At 40.6% G+C, this 15,033-nt stretch overlaps 1 protein-coding gene across 12 annotated transcripts in view; it reads right to left on the minus strand.

Annotated features, from left to right (window-relative positions):
* LOC129763392 (guanine nucleotide-releasing factor 2) overlaps nt 1-15,033 on the minus strand; it is a 117,267-nt gene that overhangs the window by 74,851 nt on the left and 27,383 nt on the right. For 4 of the 12 annotated variants that reach the window (XM_055762408.1, XM_055762410.1, XM_055762411.1 and 1 more), the window contains exon 1: nt 8,052-8,767. The exons of 1 other annotated variant lie outside the window; for it this stretch is intronic. The gene's annotated coding sequence lies outside the window, so the exon portion shown is untranslated. Of the gene's footprint in view, nt 1-8,051; nt 8,773-15,033 lie in introns of those variants that run through there. 7 more of the 12 variants (XM_055762407.1, XM_055762406.1, XM_055762402.1 and 4 more) reach the window with 5 other exon arrangements.

Below are 15,033 nucleotides of genomic sequence, written 5' to 3' on the forward strand. Positions count from 1 at the left end.
AGTTGAAAATTGTTGATTGATGATTAATTCCTACCCTCGCGTGAACAATACACAAACTGGCCATATATTGCAATTTGTTTGCTTACGTTTATGTGGGTATGGAATTCAGTGGAATGCTTCCAATTTTCGTAAATTAAAACCATTAAATGGATAAGGAAAGCAAAAAGAGAAATTGTTTGACGTTTAATTAAAAAAAACAAATTACATGCATTCTTATTTGAGCAAACTTCGATCGAAACTACCTATCTGTTTTTGAGTAAATAAACGAAACCACAAACGTTTGTTATCCCAACATTGTTTTTCATTGGTGGTTGCGTCAACTGGGCAATCATTGGCAGTAATCATATGCACACGACAGTAAATCAGCAACATTTCGACTTTTCTATTTCTCGATTTCTGCAAATATTGACGGCGCTTGGTGAAAGCAATGTTCAGATCAATTGATAAATCGCAGCATCACACACAAACTTGTGCTCAAGCTACATCCACAAAGTGATCGCGAACACTCGGCGTAAAAAACTAGCACCCGGAAATGGAACCACACTTTCACGGACCTAAATAAGTGGGTCTTTGCTCTTGTACACACGAAGAAAAATAAACAAAACAAGCGGAATTGTCCAATTCTCTATTGTTTACTCACATTCAGATGCGAACTAGGCAATCTTATGCACGGCAATGTGTGGTCCACTGCAAGTGGGCAGATTTCGAGGTTAAAGTAGTACATTTCGAAGATCGCAAGACCGATGAAAATTGAAAGTGCACTACGGCGAAGCGTATTATTCGTACTTGGCGAGTGGCTCGCAAAGGTTAATTGCCACAGCAGTCGTCGTCAATGGGTGGTGCGGTGGGTGGACTACTTTTGAGCGTAAGAAAAATGTCAATCACCGAAGCGAATCCGAGGGTCCCTTGCAATTTCGCAAGGAGGAGAAGAACCGAACAGATAGTAGTGAGTCCGTTCTACTTTTTTTTGCATTGCACGAATGACGACCTTCAAACGAGGTGATAGAATTGTGAAGGGAAAGAATACGGCGCTATAATCCGGATTGTGCTGGCTTGGTAGGTTATCCGCTCGAATGCATGATGTAAGCTGTGTGATTATTTAAGAAATGATCTCAACGAATCGTGAATGAAAAAAAAACACTCTCGAAACGAATGCTTTTCATTGAACTAAGCAAATAAAATCAAGTGATTTGGCGGCGGACGTAATCCACGCCATGTCATTGTCAGCAGAAAATGGATTCTAGTTTTTTTTTTTCTTTTTTATTAGATTTTAAGAGGCGTAGCACTTAAGGCTTTTGCCTCCAAAATGGATTCTAGTTGCAAGCGCTGATAGTACACAACCGTTGGCCGATTCTACAGCACACAGAGCACCACACCGCGAAATAGCAATATCTCCATTTCCTACCGCTCAGAAACCGCACGTGCCGTCCACTTGTCTGTGGCCTGGCCTCTCCGGTGTCACTGGCGGCCAAAATTTGCACACCAATCATTCGTCGGCCGGCAGATGGCCGCCATATGCGCCGCGCTCATTAAATGCGTCAACAATTTAGCCAGAGCTGCGAAACAAACAAAATAACCGCACCACCGAAATGACCGGATATAGCCGGAGGTCGGAATTCAAAGACTACGGCCACCAAAACACAGAGGCTACCGGGGGCGCAAGACGGGCAGCCCCGCGTTTAGAAACACGATCAAAATAAACAAAGCTGACACCGCGAGTGATCGGCCAAATGGGTTCGCCCGCGGCGCTAATCAACTTGATCTCAGCAGCAGCATAGACCGATCGATCGATCGCTCTGCTAAATTTGGGGGAAGTGTAGCGTTGCTAACCGGAAAAAGAAGTCCATCGTGCGGCTCTTCTTGCTGGAACCGGCTTCTTCGCACTCTGGTCGGAAGTACAAGTTACATTAGATCCGGCACCTAAGAGTTTGTAGAGTTGGTTGCTCGATTTCGAGGCCAAACATTCTCAGCTAGCGGCGGCGGCAGCAGCCGAAAATTGTTTCACTTCGCAAGAGTGGGATGGAATGCGAAAGGGAACAACCGAAATTGGCCGGTGTCTGGGAATTGCGAAAAACGCGGTCATCTCTCTCGGTACTGCGGGGGTATGCAAAGCACACTAAACGTTTATGACCTGGCACACATAACGGTGGATGACGGCTATCTTTCGGTTGAACCCTTCGTGAGTTGTCGTGAGAAATTTGGCTTTGTTCGGATAATAAAGTTCGTTTTTTCTTTTGATTGCGACCACAATTTGATGCTGAGCGATGAATTCGCTCTCAACGTACTAACCTGATGTTTATGTGGTGACCTTTACAGATAGCTTTAAAAATGCCATAATTAATGCGCACTCGTATCTAAATGAAACGTAAATAAATCGAGTGGAAAGCTCTATTGAATGACATACAAAGCAAGTGAAAGTCACAGATATAGTCAGATCATGTTCTTTGGACTGATCTTAAATTCACTTCTGTTTTGATACGGTTCGCAAACAATAAGCATGAAATTCCGCTTTTGATCAGCCACTTAATAGATTCTTAATGAGTAAATATGCCGCAATGGTATGAATCTCGGACGTGTATTTTTTTTTTGTGAAGTAATAGCCGTCTAAGAACCAGAAATGCTTATTGGCACGTTTTTAATGCCAATTTCGTATTATTTAAAACAATAAAATAATAAAAAATATTATTTTTCAATAAGTCATGCAATAGAGAGATGTATAAAGATTCATTCGCATCAAATTTGAAACAAATCGGTTCAGTAGAACTTGAGATATCGTGTACGTGTTCAAATTTGCTGTCTTTATTTCGTTTTGTCCGTCTCCGTCCAGGATAGAATAATATAATAATTTGGAAATATAGTGGAATTCGAAAAAAAACAATTGCTCCTATGTTCTGCAGTAAAAAGTTTTCTATTAAAATGAATTTTCAGACGGAATGAAAATATTCTTATATACGAAACAAGTTTTTTCTCCGTATAACGTATAACTCATCATCACAGGACAGCGGATGGTCAGATTTGAGTCGTCTTTATATAATTGTGTTCACCTCTACCCAAATTAGAATGATACAATACTCTGGAGCTGAAATCAAAATGTTCGCCTACTTAAGAGAAAAAACATCCGTTTTAACCCTCGGGGAAAATAGTCGAGAATATGAGAGGCGAGGCAATGCTATATGCTCATTTCGATTTTCAATGCCGATTCTTGTTTTTCGGAGAGTTATGATTAACCGAAAAATGGTTTCGTTTTCAAAATCTTGTTTCTTGCACGAATCGTGCACGCCAACAACGGTTCTGATTTGACATATTAGACTAAAAATACTAACGTTGGTTCAAGTTAGCTTTGATTATTCGCACCTTGTTTTATTTTCCATACTTTCAGCACTAAATGAGAAACGAAAAAGTATTTTTGTTGGACTTCAAAGAGAGAGATTTCGCCAAGTTCCTCTCTCCGAAAAAGAATTTACGGTGAAAGGTAAGAGACGAAAACTTGAACATTGCACAACTCATGGAAAACTAGATTGATTGACTGAATGCTTATCTCGCAGCTGAACGAAAATTTCGATCTCTGCTTTGAAGAATAATAAAGATAAATAGGAAAATCCTGTAGTGAAAAGTGAGTTCGAAAAAATCGATTACGCATTTGTTCCGCAGTGAAAGATTTGTCCGATTGCAGTTAATTTCTGCAATTGAAATGAACGGTGACGACATTGAGTTTCATGTTCCGTTATTTTGGAAATAATAATGAATTTTCCGATGGAATATGCATATCTTTTGCATATCATATCATATCTTCTTCTTCTTCAATGGCACTAACGTTCCTAGAGGAACTTCGCCGTCTCAACGTAGTATGCGTCATTTTTATTAGTACTTAGTTAAGATTTCTATGCCAAATAACACGCCTTGAATGCATTCTGAGTGGCAAGCTCTAGAATACGCGTGATCACAGTGCAAGTCGGAGGAAATTTCTTTGACGAAAAATTCCCCCGACCAGAAAGGGAATCGAACCCGAACACCCGGCATGTTAGTTATGACGCTAACCACTCGGCCACGGGTGCACACATATCATACCATATGCATATCATTTTTCTGCATGAGTTGAACACATCATTAGAAGAGAACGGATGATCGTCTCCACTCAAATTAGAATAATAGAATAAACTGGATTATATTGAAGACAAATAGGAAAATTCAAAAAGAACGATTACGCATATTTTCATTGAAAATTCAAAAAATTTCAAAATCAAAAAAATTAAAATAACAAAATTGATAGTTGGAAAAAACATTAAAAAATTAATGTTGAAATATTGATTTTTTTAAAAATATTTATAATTCTAAAGATTGGTAATTCATAAATTGAAATTTCCGAAAATTAATTCGAAAAATAAAAAAAATTTAAAAATTTCGAAATTTAATCATTCAAAAAACAAAAGATTTTTTTTTCTCTATTATAGTGACTTTCAACACATTTTGGCTGGTTCGTCACATTTACTTTCATTTTTGAAAAAATGTCGGGAGTGAGAATTGAACTCGTGACCTTGAGCGTGAGAGTTAAGGATGTTACCACTACGCCAGATCGTCTCCACAAAGCAAGGAAAAAAAAATAAGAGATGAAATTAAAAAAAATGAAAATTCAAAAAATTAAAAATTTCAAAAAATTCCATTTAAACATAGAAATTTCCAAAAATTTTAATTAAAAAAATAAAAAAACCTTCTTGAAATTGACAAATCCATGAAACAAAAGACAAAAAAAAATTGGAGTTGAAATTTCAAATATTGAAAATTCGAAAATTTGCGAAAGATTGCGAAAAATAAACTGTCTGAAAATTTGTAATTTAATTCTAAAAACGAACGGATAGTCAGATCTGAGTTGTTTTTCTTCCGTTGTGTTCCTCTCCGCTCGAATTACAATAATTGCAAGAATTGTTTTTTCGCATTTTAGTTCGTTCGCTCAAATTTTTCGAAAAAAAAAAACAGACTAAAACGCGTTTAAATTAATAAAATTCACAAAATTGTTTGATCAAACATATGGCGAGTGAGAAGTAGTGCCGTGAATGTCCAATTAACACGCGCCGCTTTCCAATATCAACGTACGTTTCACTAATACGATTTTTTGGGTGTTGTTTGAGAATTGTGCTGTGCAGGTGCAAAGCCCGGCGCTTTTGGTTGTACTGCCACCTATTAGAATCATATCATTTCTCGGCGAATGCCCAATTGTTGCTTTCAAATGATGGTGATGATGGTGTGGTGCGAATATTTTTGAAGAATGTGGATTTATTCCGACATTGAAGATTGTCTCTTTTAAAATAACTCTATGTATGGATTTGCTACCCAAATTTTAGATTACGAACAACTCCATCGATTTAATGCCAAATTCACCATCGAACCGGCAGCGATTGGAGAACGTATATTTCTTCAAATTTATTCTGCTGGCGAATAAGGAACCGAAATAAATACCGAATGTACGAGAAACAAAATACTTTCGGAAAAAAATCAAACATCCAATGTTGGATTGGAAGAAATTCGCCTGATCTGCTAGTTTATTTGAAAAATTCAGTTTTCTACTTCGAGGTTGAGGCTCGATTAAAACCAGTTTTCATACCGTTAGGTGCAGAGTAAACACTGTGTATTATTAAATCACACGTACGAATTATTGTTTTTATGCGTTGCCAAAGGTAGATTGAATAGACTGCCATACAAATGAAACACAAATTTCTGCACTACTCGGAAATTAGTCAAGCAAACGAAACCAAAGCTGACATGTGAAGGTTTTAGGGTGCATAAAATGTTTCTATGGTGGTTAGACACTCCTCCCCCTCTCTAAGGGGGAGCTGCCATACAAATGAAACACAAATTTCTGTATAACTCGAAAACTAATCGAGTGAATGTAGGCAAATTTGGTATGTGAAGGTTTTAGAGTGCACGAAATGTTTCTAATGTGAATAGACACTCCTCCCCTCTCTCTAAGGGGTGGCTGTCATACAAATGAAACACAAATTTCTGCACTACTCGGAAATTAGTCAAGCAAACGAAACCAAAGCTGACATGTGAAGGTTTTAGGGTGCATAAAATGTTTCTATGGTGGTTAGACACTCCTCCCCCTCTCTAAGGGGGAGCTGCCATACAAATGAAACACAAATTTCTGTATAACTCGAAAACTAATCGAGTGAATGTAGGCAAATTTGGTATGTGAAGGTTTTAGAGTGCACGAAATGTTTCTAATGTGAATAGACACTCCTCCCCTCTCTCTAAGGGGTGGCTGTCATACAAATGAAACACAAATTTCTGCACTAGTCGGAAATTAGTCAAGCAAACGAAACCAAAGCTGACATGTGAAGGTTTTAGGGTGCATAAAATGTTTCTATGGTGGTTAGACACTCCTCCCCCTCTCTAAGGGGGAGCTGCCATACAAATGAAACACAAATTTCTGTATAACTCGAAAACTAATCGAGTGAATGTAGGCAAATTTGGTATGTGAAGGTTTTAGAGTGCACGAAATGTTTCTAATGTGAATAGACACTCCTCCCCTCTCTCTAAGGGGTGGCTGTCATACAAATGAAACACAAATTTCTGCACTACTCGGAAATTAGTCAAGCAAACGAAACCAAAGCTGACATGTGAAGGTTTTAGGGTGCATAAAATGTTTCTATGGTGGTTAGACACTCCTCCCCCTCTCTAAGGGGGAGCTGCCATACAAATGAAACACAAATTTCTGTATAACTCGAAAACTAATCGAGTGAATGGAGCCAAATTCGGTATGTGAAGGTTCTAGAGTGCACGAAATGTTTCTATGGTGAATAGACACGCCTCCCCTCTCTCTAAGGGGTGGCTGCCATACAAATAACACACAAACTTTTGCATAACTCGAGAAATAATCAAGCAAATTGAGCCAAATTTGGGATGTGAGGGTTTTTGGGTACGAGAAATGTTTTCATGATGGTATGACACCCCTCCCTCCTCTGGAATGGAGAGGGGTCCCATAAAAATAATACACATATTTCAATCAAACATGACAATTAAAAATTTTCGGAAAACTCTGAAAAAAAATGGAAAAGTTCGAAAAATTCAATTGTTCTACAATTACATATTGCCAAACGTTATTAGTCGGTTTGATGTTTGCGCTAACGAAATTGATCTTCGTTCGAAAGTGGAAAGAAAACGTGGATGTGATAACAAAAAATAAATTTTGGGCGAGACGAAGTTTGCCGGGTCAGCTAGTTCCCATATAAAATCGCATTATAATCCGTTCGCAATCGTATAGAACTTTGAAAAATTTCGTTCAAAATCGTATATTCGTTCAAACCAATCCGGCAACTATTTAACATGTGTGTACATCGCGGCCACATTTACATGTACGAATTGAGGAGGATCAATTAGGTGCATCGTATATCGCTCGCTCAAATATGGGGTATATGATGTTGTATACCTCAGTTGAAATCGATTCATCCGTATGAAAATATTTGCTGAGTACAGTCATCTAGCGTGAAATAATGAATTTAATTTCCTCACTTTGGTTTATATCATAAGTTGATACTAACAATACCGGTCGAACTCTATTATATATAATCGCAATTTCACTTTCAACGTTAATTTTCGAATCCAATACATAATTGAATCACAAAAAAAGCTATTTTTCTATTAATGTTTGACATTCATACATTAATGAAAATATTGTTTTCTTGAGATTCGATTATGTATAGGATTTGAAAATAATTGTTGAGAAAAAAAATGGTCGACTATATATAATCGAGTCCGGCCTGTATTAAAAAGGGCCATGTTTTTCTTGGGAGCTTTGTAATTTTGAACTCATGCTTGTTCGATTGAGCGTTTATATATCCAAGGAATCAAACTGATTTCAAAAACAGAAAATTAAGCTGATGTAAGATATTTCTCAGAACAAGTTCTTGTTATTTTGTCAGAGATTTGGAGCATTCTGACTCTTCACAAGCTTTCGTTGAATCCGAAAAAGCAAGATCCGTGACTGGGCCGGAGTTAACCCACAGCAAACCTTGTCCGATTTCACTTGTTTGTGGTTAAAATAAATGAGTAATCACCAATCACTTCGTTGTATACAATCTGTGTGACTTCACAGATTAACACAATTCACTTGTTGTTCGGTATTGCATTCGTATCACTTATTCTTCGTTTGCATCATCAGCATTCTGTTTGGCATTAAAATAATGCTTACACATTGGAATCGTTGCCCACTCAAATTTCTACACTCGCGTTATTCACATTAACCATTAATCACACAATCATAACTAACAAATATATTATTCATGAACTGGTTCAATCCCTTGTTCGGCAAACTGCCAAGATAGCCTCCGAGCGGTAGAACTCTCTAACGGCGCATTTCTCCACCCACACGTGCCAACCGTTCGCGATTTCGGAATGAAATAATTTCCAGGAGCGTCGTCCCATTGTTCCAAAGAAGTTTCATTTTTTTTTCTCGAGAACACTGTCGCCGCCGCCGTTCGCTAATCAGAAGATCCTTTCCACCGTTTCACCGAATGAAAACACTCACCGGTGTGAGAAAGGAGCGGCGCACGTAAGCGGCACACGTTGCATAATATTCACAAGACAGCCCTGGCGGCGAGATAACCTTTTCGCGAACCAACACTTGAACCTTAGCCTCACGTCCGTTAGCCAGCAGCTCACCTCGAAAAGGCTCCGTGACTTCGCGGTAACGCGCGCGTTCGAACTTGTGTCGCGCGGTAGCGCACGTTTGTTTACTGTCGACTAGTCGATCGTAGGGGAAAAATCAAACTGCTGCGAGAAATTAGTCAACAACACTGGGCACAAACGAACGCCGCAGCCGCCGCCGATGCAGAGTGCGCAGTGTGAAATGCAGCCGCTCTCGCGCGAACCGGCGGCCCAAAGATTGCCACCGTTGGGGGCGGCGCGGCGGTGCGCGCGTGCAAAGGTGCAGAGTGGTGTTTGTAGGTACTACCGCTCGGTACTCTGGTTTTTTATTCTCTCCAGGCTGCCAGCCAGATTGTTGTGTGTTGGCGGGACTTTGCCGGTCGGTCGGTCGGGCGGTTGCTATCGTCATAGTTGGGAATAAAGAAAGAATGCTGCCGCTGACGCAATGATGTGTTTTTGCGCCCGATGATAGCCAGGAACAAAAAGCTATCCGAAAGAGCCGAGCCGAGATTGGAGAAGAAAGAGGCATCGAGTCGATGAGTGGTGGAACAAAAATAAAACCGATGATAATTGGAGGAGGCGGAAGGTTACTGCCTCATGTATGCGAACGCGAGCAGAAAGAGTTGGGCCGCCGCACACCAAACGGGTGCCGAGCAAAATAGGTTAGATTGATTGGAGGCTAATGGCACACATATTGGAGAGGTTATAGAGTGGCTTGGGGAGGGGCAAAGCATAATAAGGTGAATTCGATATGAGCAGACCTTCGTGACAGTGGCTGGATGATGAAGTTAACTGCATGAAATCGAATTTCAGACCCGAAGCGGCACTTGTTTAAGGGTCTATAAATCAATAAAGAAAATTGTATGATTGAAACCATGCCAAACGATCGAACGACAGAAGAAATGTTGAGTAACGCTCAACGGAACCGGTGTACCATATTATAACTACACAGTCGCATGAATGTTTATATTCACTCGCGCTGAATTTTGTTTACGTAACAGCGTAATTGATTTATGGTTACTCAAAAATGTCAAACATTGAACAATTTAAACAGGGGTTCATTTAAATATGGGTTTAAGTTCCATAGTACACATGAGTTCCAGCGAATTTGAAGGTTTGTTAGCATGACGATTTATTCCATATCAAATTTGGTCATGATTTTTGGTATTTCTTGTAAGATTTTCAGTAAAGGTGCCAAAATACATTGTGAGCTTGAGCTTGAGCTTGGGTAGACTGTACAATTCCCTCGGTGCTCCCGTGGCCGAGTGGTTAGCGTCATAACTAACATGCCGGGTGTTCGGGTTCGATTCCCGTTCTGGTCGGGGGAATTTTTCGTCAAAGAAATTTCCTCCGACTTGCACTGTGATCACGCGTATTCTAGAGCTTGCCACTCAGAATGCATTCAAGGCGTGTTATTTGGCATAGAAATCTCAACTAAGTGCTAATAAAAATGACGCAAGTAATACTACGTTGAGACGGCGAAGTTCCTCTAGGAACGTTAGTGCCATTGAAGAAGAAGAAGAAGAAGAAGACTGTACAATTCGTAGTTGCTCTCCGTGATTGACCTGAATCAAACAAATTGCACAAAGAACACACAGAATGACACTAGGGACTAGCAAATCATTCTTGTTGTGCAATTTTCGGTGATTCGAGCTTTAAATGGTCAATAACGACGCCGGCCCCGAAGGAATGTTAGTATGATATTCGCCGCCCGAAGGCCAGAAGGGTCGTTTCTATAGCGTAGCGTTTATCAATGGAAGGGATAGTTTTTAGTGGGAATGGTTAAGAAAAATCAGGATTCACTGCGGTAAGTGATGTGAATCTAAAAACGCGAACTCTCAACTATTCGGCGAAATGAGATTTGAAGAAAATATTCATTCTTATCAGACCGGTCGAGCATTTCGTTTCATCGTGCGTAGTACATAAATATTTTTCCTGATACCAAGATCATTATTGGGTGCGATATACTACGCACTAGGGATCATTGAAACATTGCCCATCGACCATTATTTTATTTTTTCAGACAGTCTCAGCTCAATAGAGGCAATTCGTTCAATGAAAGTTGATAAACGCTCATCTTATTTCCTAACAAGAATAAGACATCTATTGAGTGTTTTGGTCGAAAAATTATTCAAGATTACCTTAGCATGGGTTCCCTCTCATTGCTCGATTCCGGGGAATGAGAAAGCGGACTCGCTAGCTAAGGTGGGCGCTTTAGAAGACACACTTTTTGAAAGGCAAATTACTTATAACGATTTTTTTCACATTCCTCGTCAGGACACACTCGTTAGTTGGCAGCGCATGTGGAGTGAAGATGAGTTCGGTCGTTGGTTACACACGATTATCCCTAAGGTTTCGACGAAAGCTTGGTTTAAGGGATTGCATGTCGGTCGTGATTTCATTCGCGTGATATCTCGGCTTATGTCCAATCACTACAACCTAAACGCGCATCTCTATCGCATTGGGCTCGCAGCAAACAATCTTTGTGATTGTGGCGATGGCTACCACGACATCGAGCATATTGTCTGGTCGTGTATCCGGCTCAGAAACGCCGATGTCAACGTTTAATGATGTTTCCTTCGTTGTGTCCCTGTTTCGTATCCCTCCTATCCGATCTATAAACTTTTACTTAGTCGCGGCAATACATGCACACACTCTTTACAGATACACGGACCAAAGGTTGTGCAGTCCACTGATGATTCAACAAGAGCCAAAGGTTGTACCGCTCATGACAACTCTACACGAGCTGATGATTGCGCCGGCTAGTGACCATTCTATCCTGGATTCCTCGAGAAGACGCACCACGCTAGATATGGGGTACAGACTAGGGGGGCGTTGCTGATTAATGGTCAGCTGCATCCCAATAGGAAGTATCCCGTGTCGGGCACAGGTACAGATGATTGAAGACAGCAACATCACAATTACGAAAACACTTGTAATACTAACCTCGAGCCAACCGCGAGTAATCGGTTACATATTACTAACATAGTTATAAGGCAAACATTGTCGAAATATTGAACTCCCGGCCCCGTCAGGTTGACGCCATATGAGCCTTAATAAAAATATATATTTTGAATAAAAAAAAAAAAAAGATCATAAAAACTCCTTTAAACACTCTTGATCTATAGTTATGTACGGAAACCAGCCCAGCAGCACAACAATCCACACTACACATCAAGGTCAGAGAATCATCGTGCCGCGTTTTGCATCATGTAAACATTTCCAACGAACCGTACGATGCCAAAACAAATTCCAGCGCTATCGCCATAGAAGACATCGTCAGCAGAATCCGGAGAACCAGATGCAACACGACACATCATGAACGGGAACCAACCAAGATTGAATTATGCTGACTTAGAAATTTATAGTTATAAAAGGCTTAGCGACAGGGAACTAGGGTGAGTATCTAAGTTGACTTTATAATCAAAAGTTCGATAAATAAAAGTTTGTTTTTTTTTACACCACCTATGGTGTATAAATCATAACTCTATATATTTTTATTCAATCGCGGAGACGAAGGTTATTTTGGCAACCTGAGAAGGTCGCTAAGAAACCCTTTTAATATTCCTCTATTTGACGATCATATATGCCGATGACTTCAAAATATATTGGCACGTGAAGTCTGTCGATGACTGCAGGATGTTGCAAACGATCATAGACATTTTTGCGAGTTGGTGCAGGCGAAACTATCTGATCATAAGCGTGAAGAAGTGCACAGTCATCTCATTCACCCCTATTATCTGGATCTACCGCATAGGGAATGAACCATTGAAAAGGACACGCGTTGTGAAGGACCTCTGTGTAATGCTGGACTCAGAGCTGAACTTCCGTGAACATTATGACTATGTCATCAACAAAGCCAACCGAAACTTAGGGTTCATCTTCCGGATATCCGCCGAATTCCGTGACCCATTCTGCTTAAGATCTCTGTATTTCAGTTTAGTCCGGTCCACATTGGAAACAGCGGTTGTAGTATGGAGTCCCTTTCGCACGGTATGGATCGAAAGGATAGGGAGAATAGAATCGAAGTTTCTGAGGTACGCATTGAGATTTCTGCCTTGGCAAAACCCAAATGAGCTCCCATCGTATGAAAGCCGATGCCGTCTGCTGGGAATGGATACACTGGAGAAGAGACGGAACATAATTAAAGCCACATTCGTCGGAAAACTTCTTCTTAGCGAGATCGATGCCCCATGGATTCTCGCTCGAATCAATATTAACGTTGTACCACGACCACTCAGACAGCGGAGTTTCCTTCGACTTCCACCACACCGAACAGATTATGCTCAGCACGAACCAGTTTCATCTATGTGTGTTCTTTTTAATTCTTTTTATTATTTGTTTGATTTCAATGTGAGCTGTAAAGTTTTCCGTGATCGAATTTTAAATGTAGTTTAAGTGTAGTATTCATGTAGACCTTGAAGTCCGATGGATGAATTGTAAAACAATAAACAATAAACAATAAACAATATATGCTTAACCGGAGGCGATCTGGCGTAGTGGTAACATCCATACCTCTCACGCAGAGATCACGAGTTCATTTCTCACTCCCGACATTCTTCCAAAAATGGAAGTAAAAGTGACGAACCAGCCGAAATGTGTTGAAAGTCACTCTAATAGAGACAAAAAAAAATATGCTTAACCTGAGAAGGTCATCGAGGAAATTCTTTTAAACTCGCTAAAACTGACTATGTATTTCGATGTTTGTCACTTGTATTATCTCAATATAAATTATCAATATGAATTCCACAAATATAGCTCAGCATAGTTTCGCAATGTGGACCATATGTTAAGGGTATCTTATACTATTCGACACTACAAGCAGTGAAAGTGTTACGCTTCATACAAGACAAATGTTATTTGCAAGTGTGTTTTAAATATGTATGCATGTGTATGTGTGTATAGCGGATCCGATCCGACGAAGACGTTTCAGAATTCATTCATAGGATATTTAATTAGACCCGAGCCACAACGCGTTGTGTCAGACAATATAAAGCCGCTTTGCTGTACTTTCACTGGCTATTCGCCATAACAATGGCGGTCGTGTCAAAAACAGTTCCCCGACACTATAAAGGGTGTGTCACATCAAATTGCATCACGGAAAAAACGCTGTAGAAATTCGCCCAATAGACCGAACCTTTTGAAAATTTTAGACAGTAAAATAAAAACTATTAAACAACTTTTGGCATTTTCTTTTTATTAATACTTCGAGCCCAAGCCCGTATGCTCGCACCTTCCTTTTTACCCCGTCCATAAGGTTCTGTACAACGTCAGGTTGTAGTTTTTTTTTGAACAGAAATCCATTTTCTCTTGAAGTCCGCCTCCGATTTGACAACTTTTGGGTTCTTCCGGAGGGCCTGCTTCATAATCGCCCAATATTTCTCTATTGGGCGAAGCTCCGGCGCGTTGGGCGGGTTCATTTCCTTTGGCACGAAGGTGACCTCGTTTGCTTCGTACCACTCCAACACGTCCTTTGAATAGTGGCACGAAGCGAGATCCGGCCAGAAGATGGTCGGGCCCTCGTGCTGCTTCAATAGTGGTAGTAAGCGCTTCTGTAGGCACTCCTTAAGGTAAACCTGCCTGTTTACCGTGCCGGTCATCACGAAGGGGGCGCTCCGCTTTCCGCAAGAGCAGATCGCTTGCCACACCATGTACTTTTTGGCAAACTTGGATAGTTTCTGCTTGCGAATCTCCTCTGGAACGCTGAATTTGTCCTCTGCGGAGAAGAACAACAGGCCCGGCAGCTGACGAAAGTCCGCTTTGACGTAGGTTTCGTCGTCCATTACCAGGCAATGCGGCTTCGTCAGCATTTCGGTGTACAGCTTCCGGGCTCGCGTCTTCCCCACCATGTTTTGCCTTTCGTCGCGGTTAGGAGCCTTCTGAACCTTGTATGTACGCAGGCCCTCCCGCTGCTTGGTCCGCTGGACGAATGAACTTGACAAATTCAGCTTATTGGCGACATCCCGGACCGAACTTCTCGGATCACGTCTAAACTGCTTAACTACGCGCTTGTGATCTTTTTCACTGACGGAGCATCCATTTTTGCCGTTCTTCACCTTCCGGTCGATGGTTAGGTTCTCGAAGTATCGTTTTAGTATTCTGCTGACCGTGGATTGGACGATTCCCAGCATCTTACCGATGTCCCGATGTGACAACTCCGGAATCTCGAAATGAGTGACAGGATTAACTCACGACGTTCTTTTTCGTTCGACGACATTTTTCCAAATTTACGAAAAATTGACAGTGAAGCATGGCCAACGTGATCTATACACTCTTATCTGATTATAAGCGAAAGCTGAAGATATAATTGCTAAAAATTAAATTTCTACAGCGTTTTTTCCGTGATGCAATTTGATGTGACACACCCTTTATGTAAACATGAGAGATGTGTGA

This window comes from Toxorhynchites rutilus, chromosome 1 (genome assembly GCF_029784135.1).
Source record: "Toxorhynchites rutilus septentrionalis strain SRP chromosome 1, ASM2978413v1, whole genome shotgun sequence".
NCBI classification, from domain to species: Eukaryota; Metazoa; Arthropoda; class Insecta; order Diptera; family Culicidae; genus Toxorhynchites; species Toxorhynchites rutilus.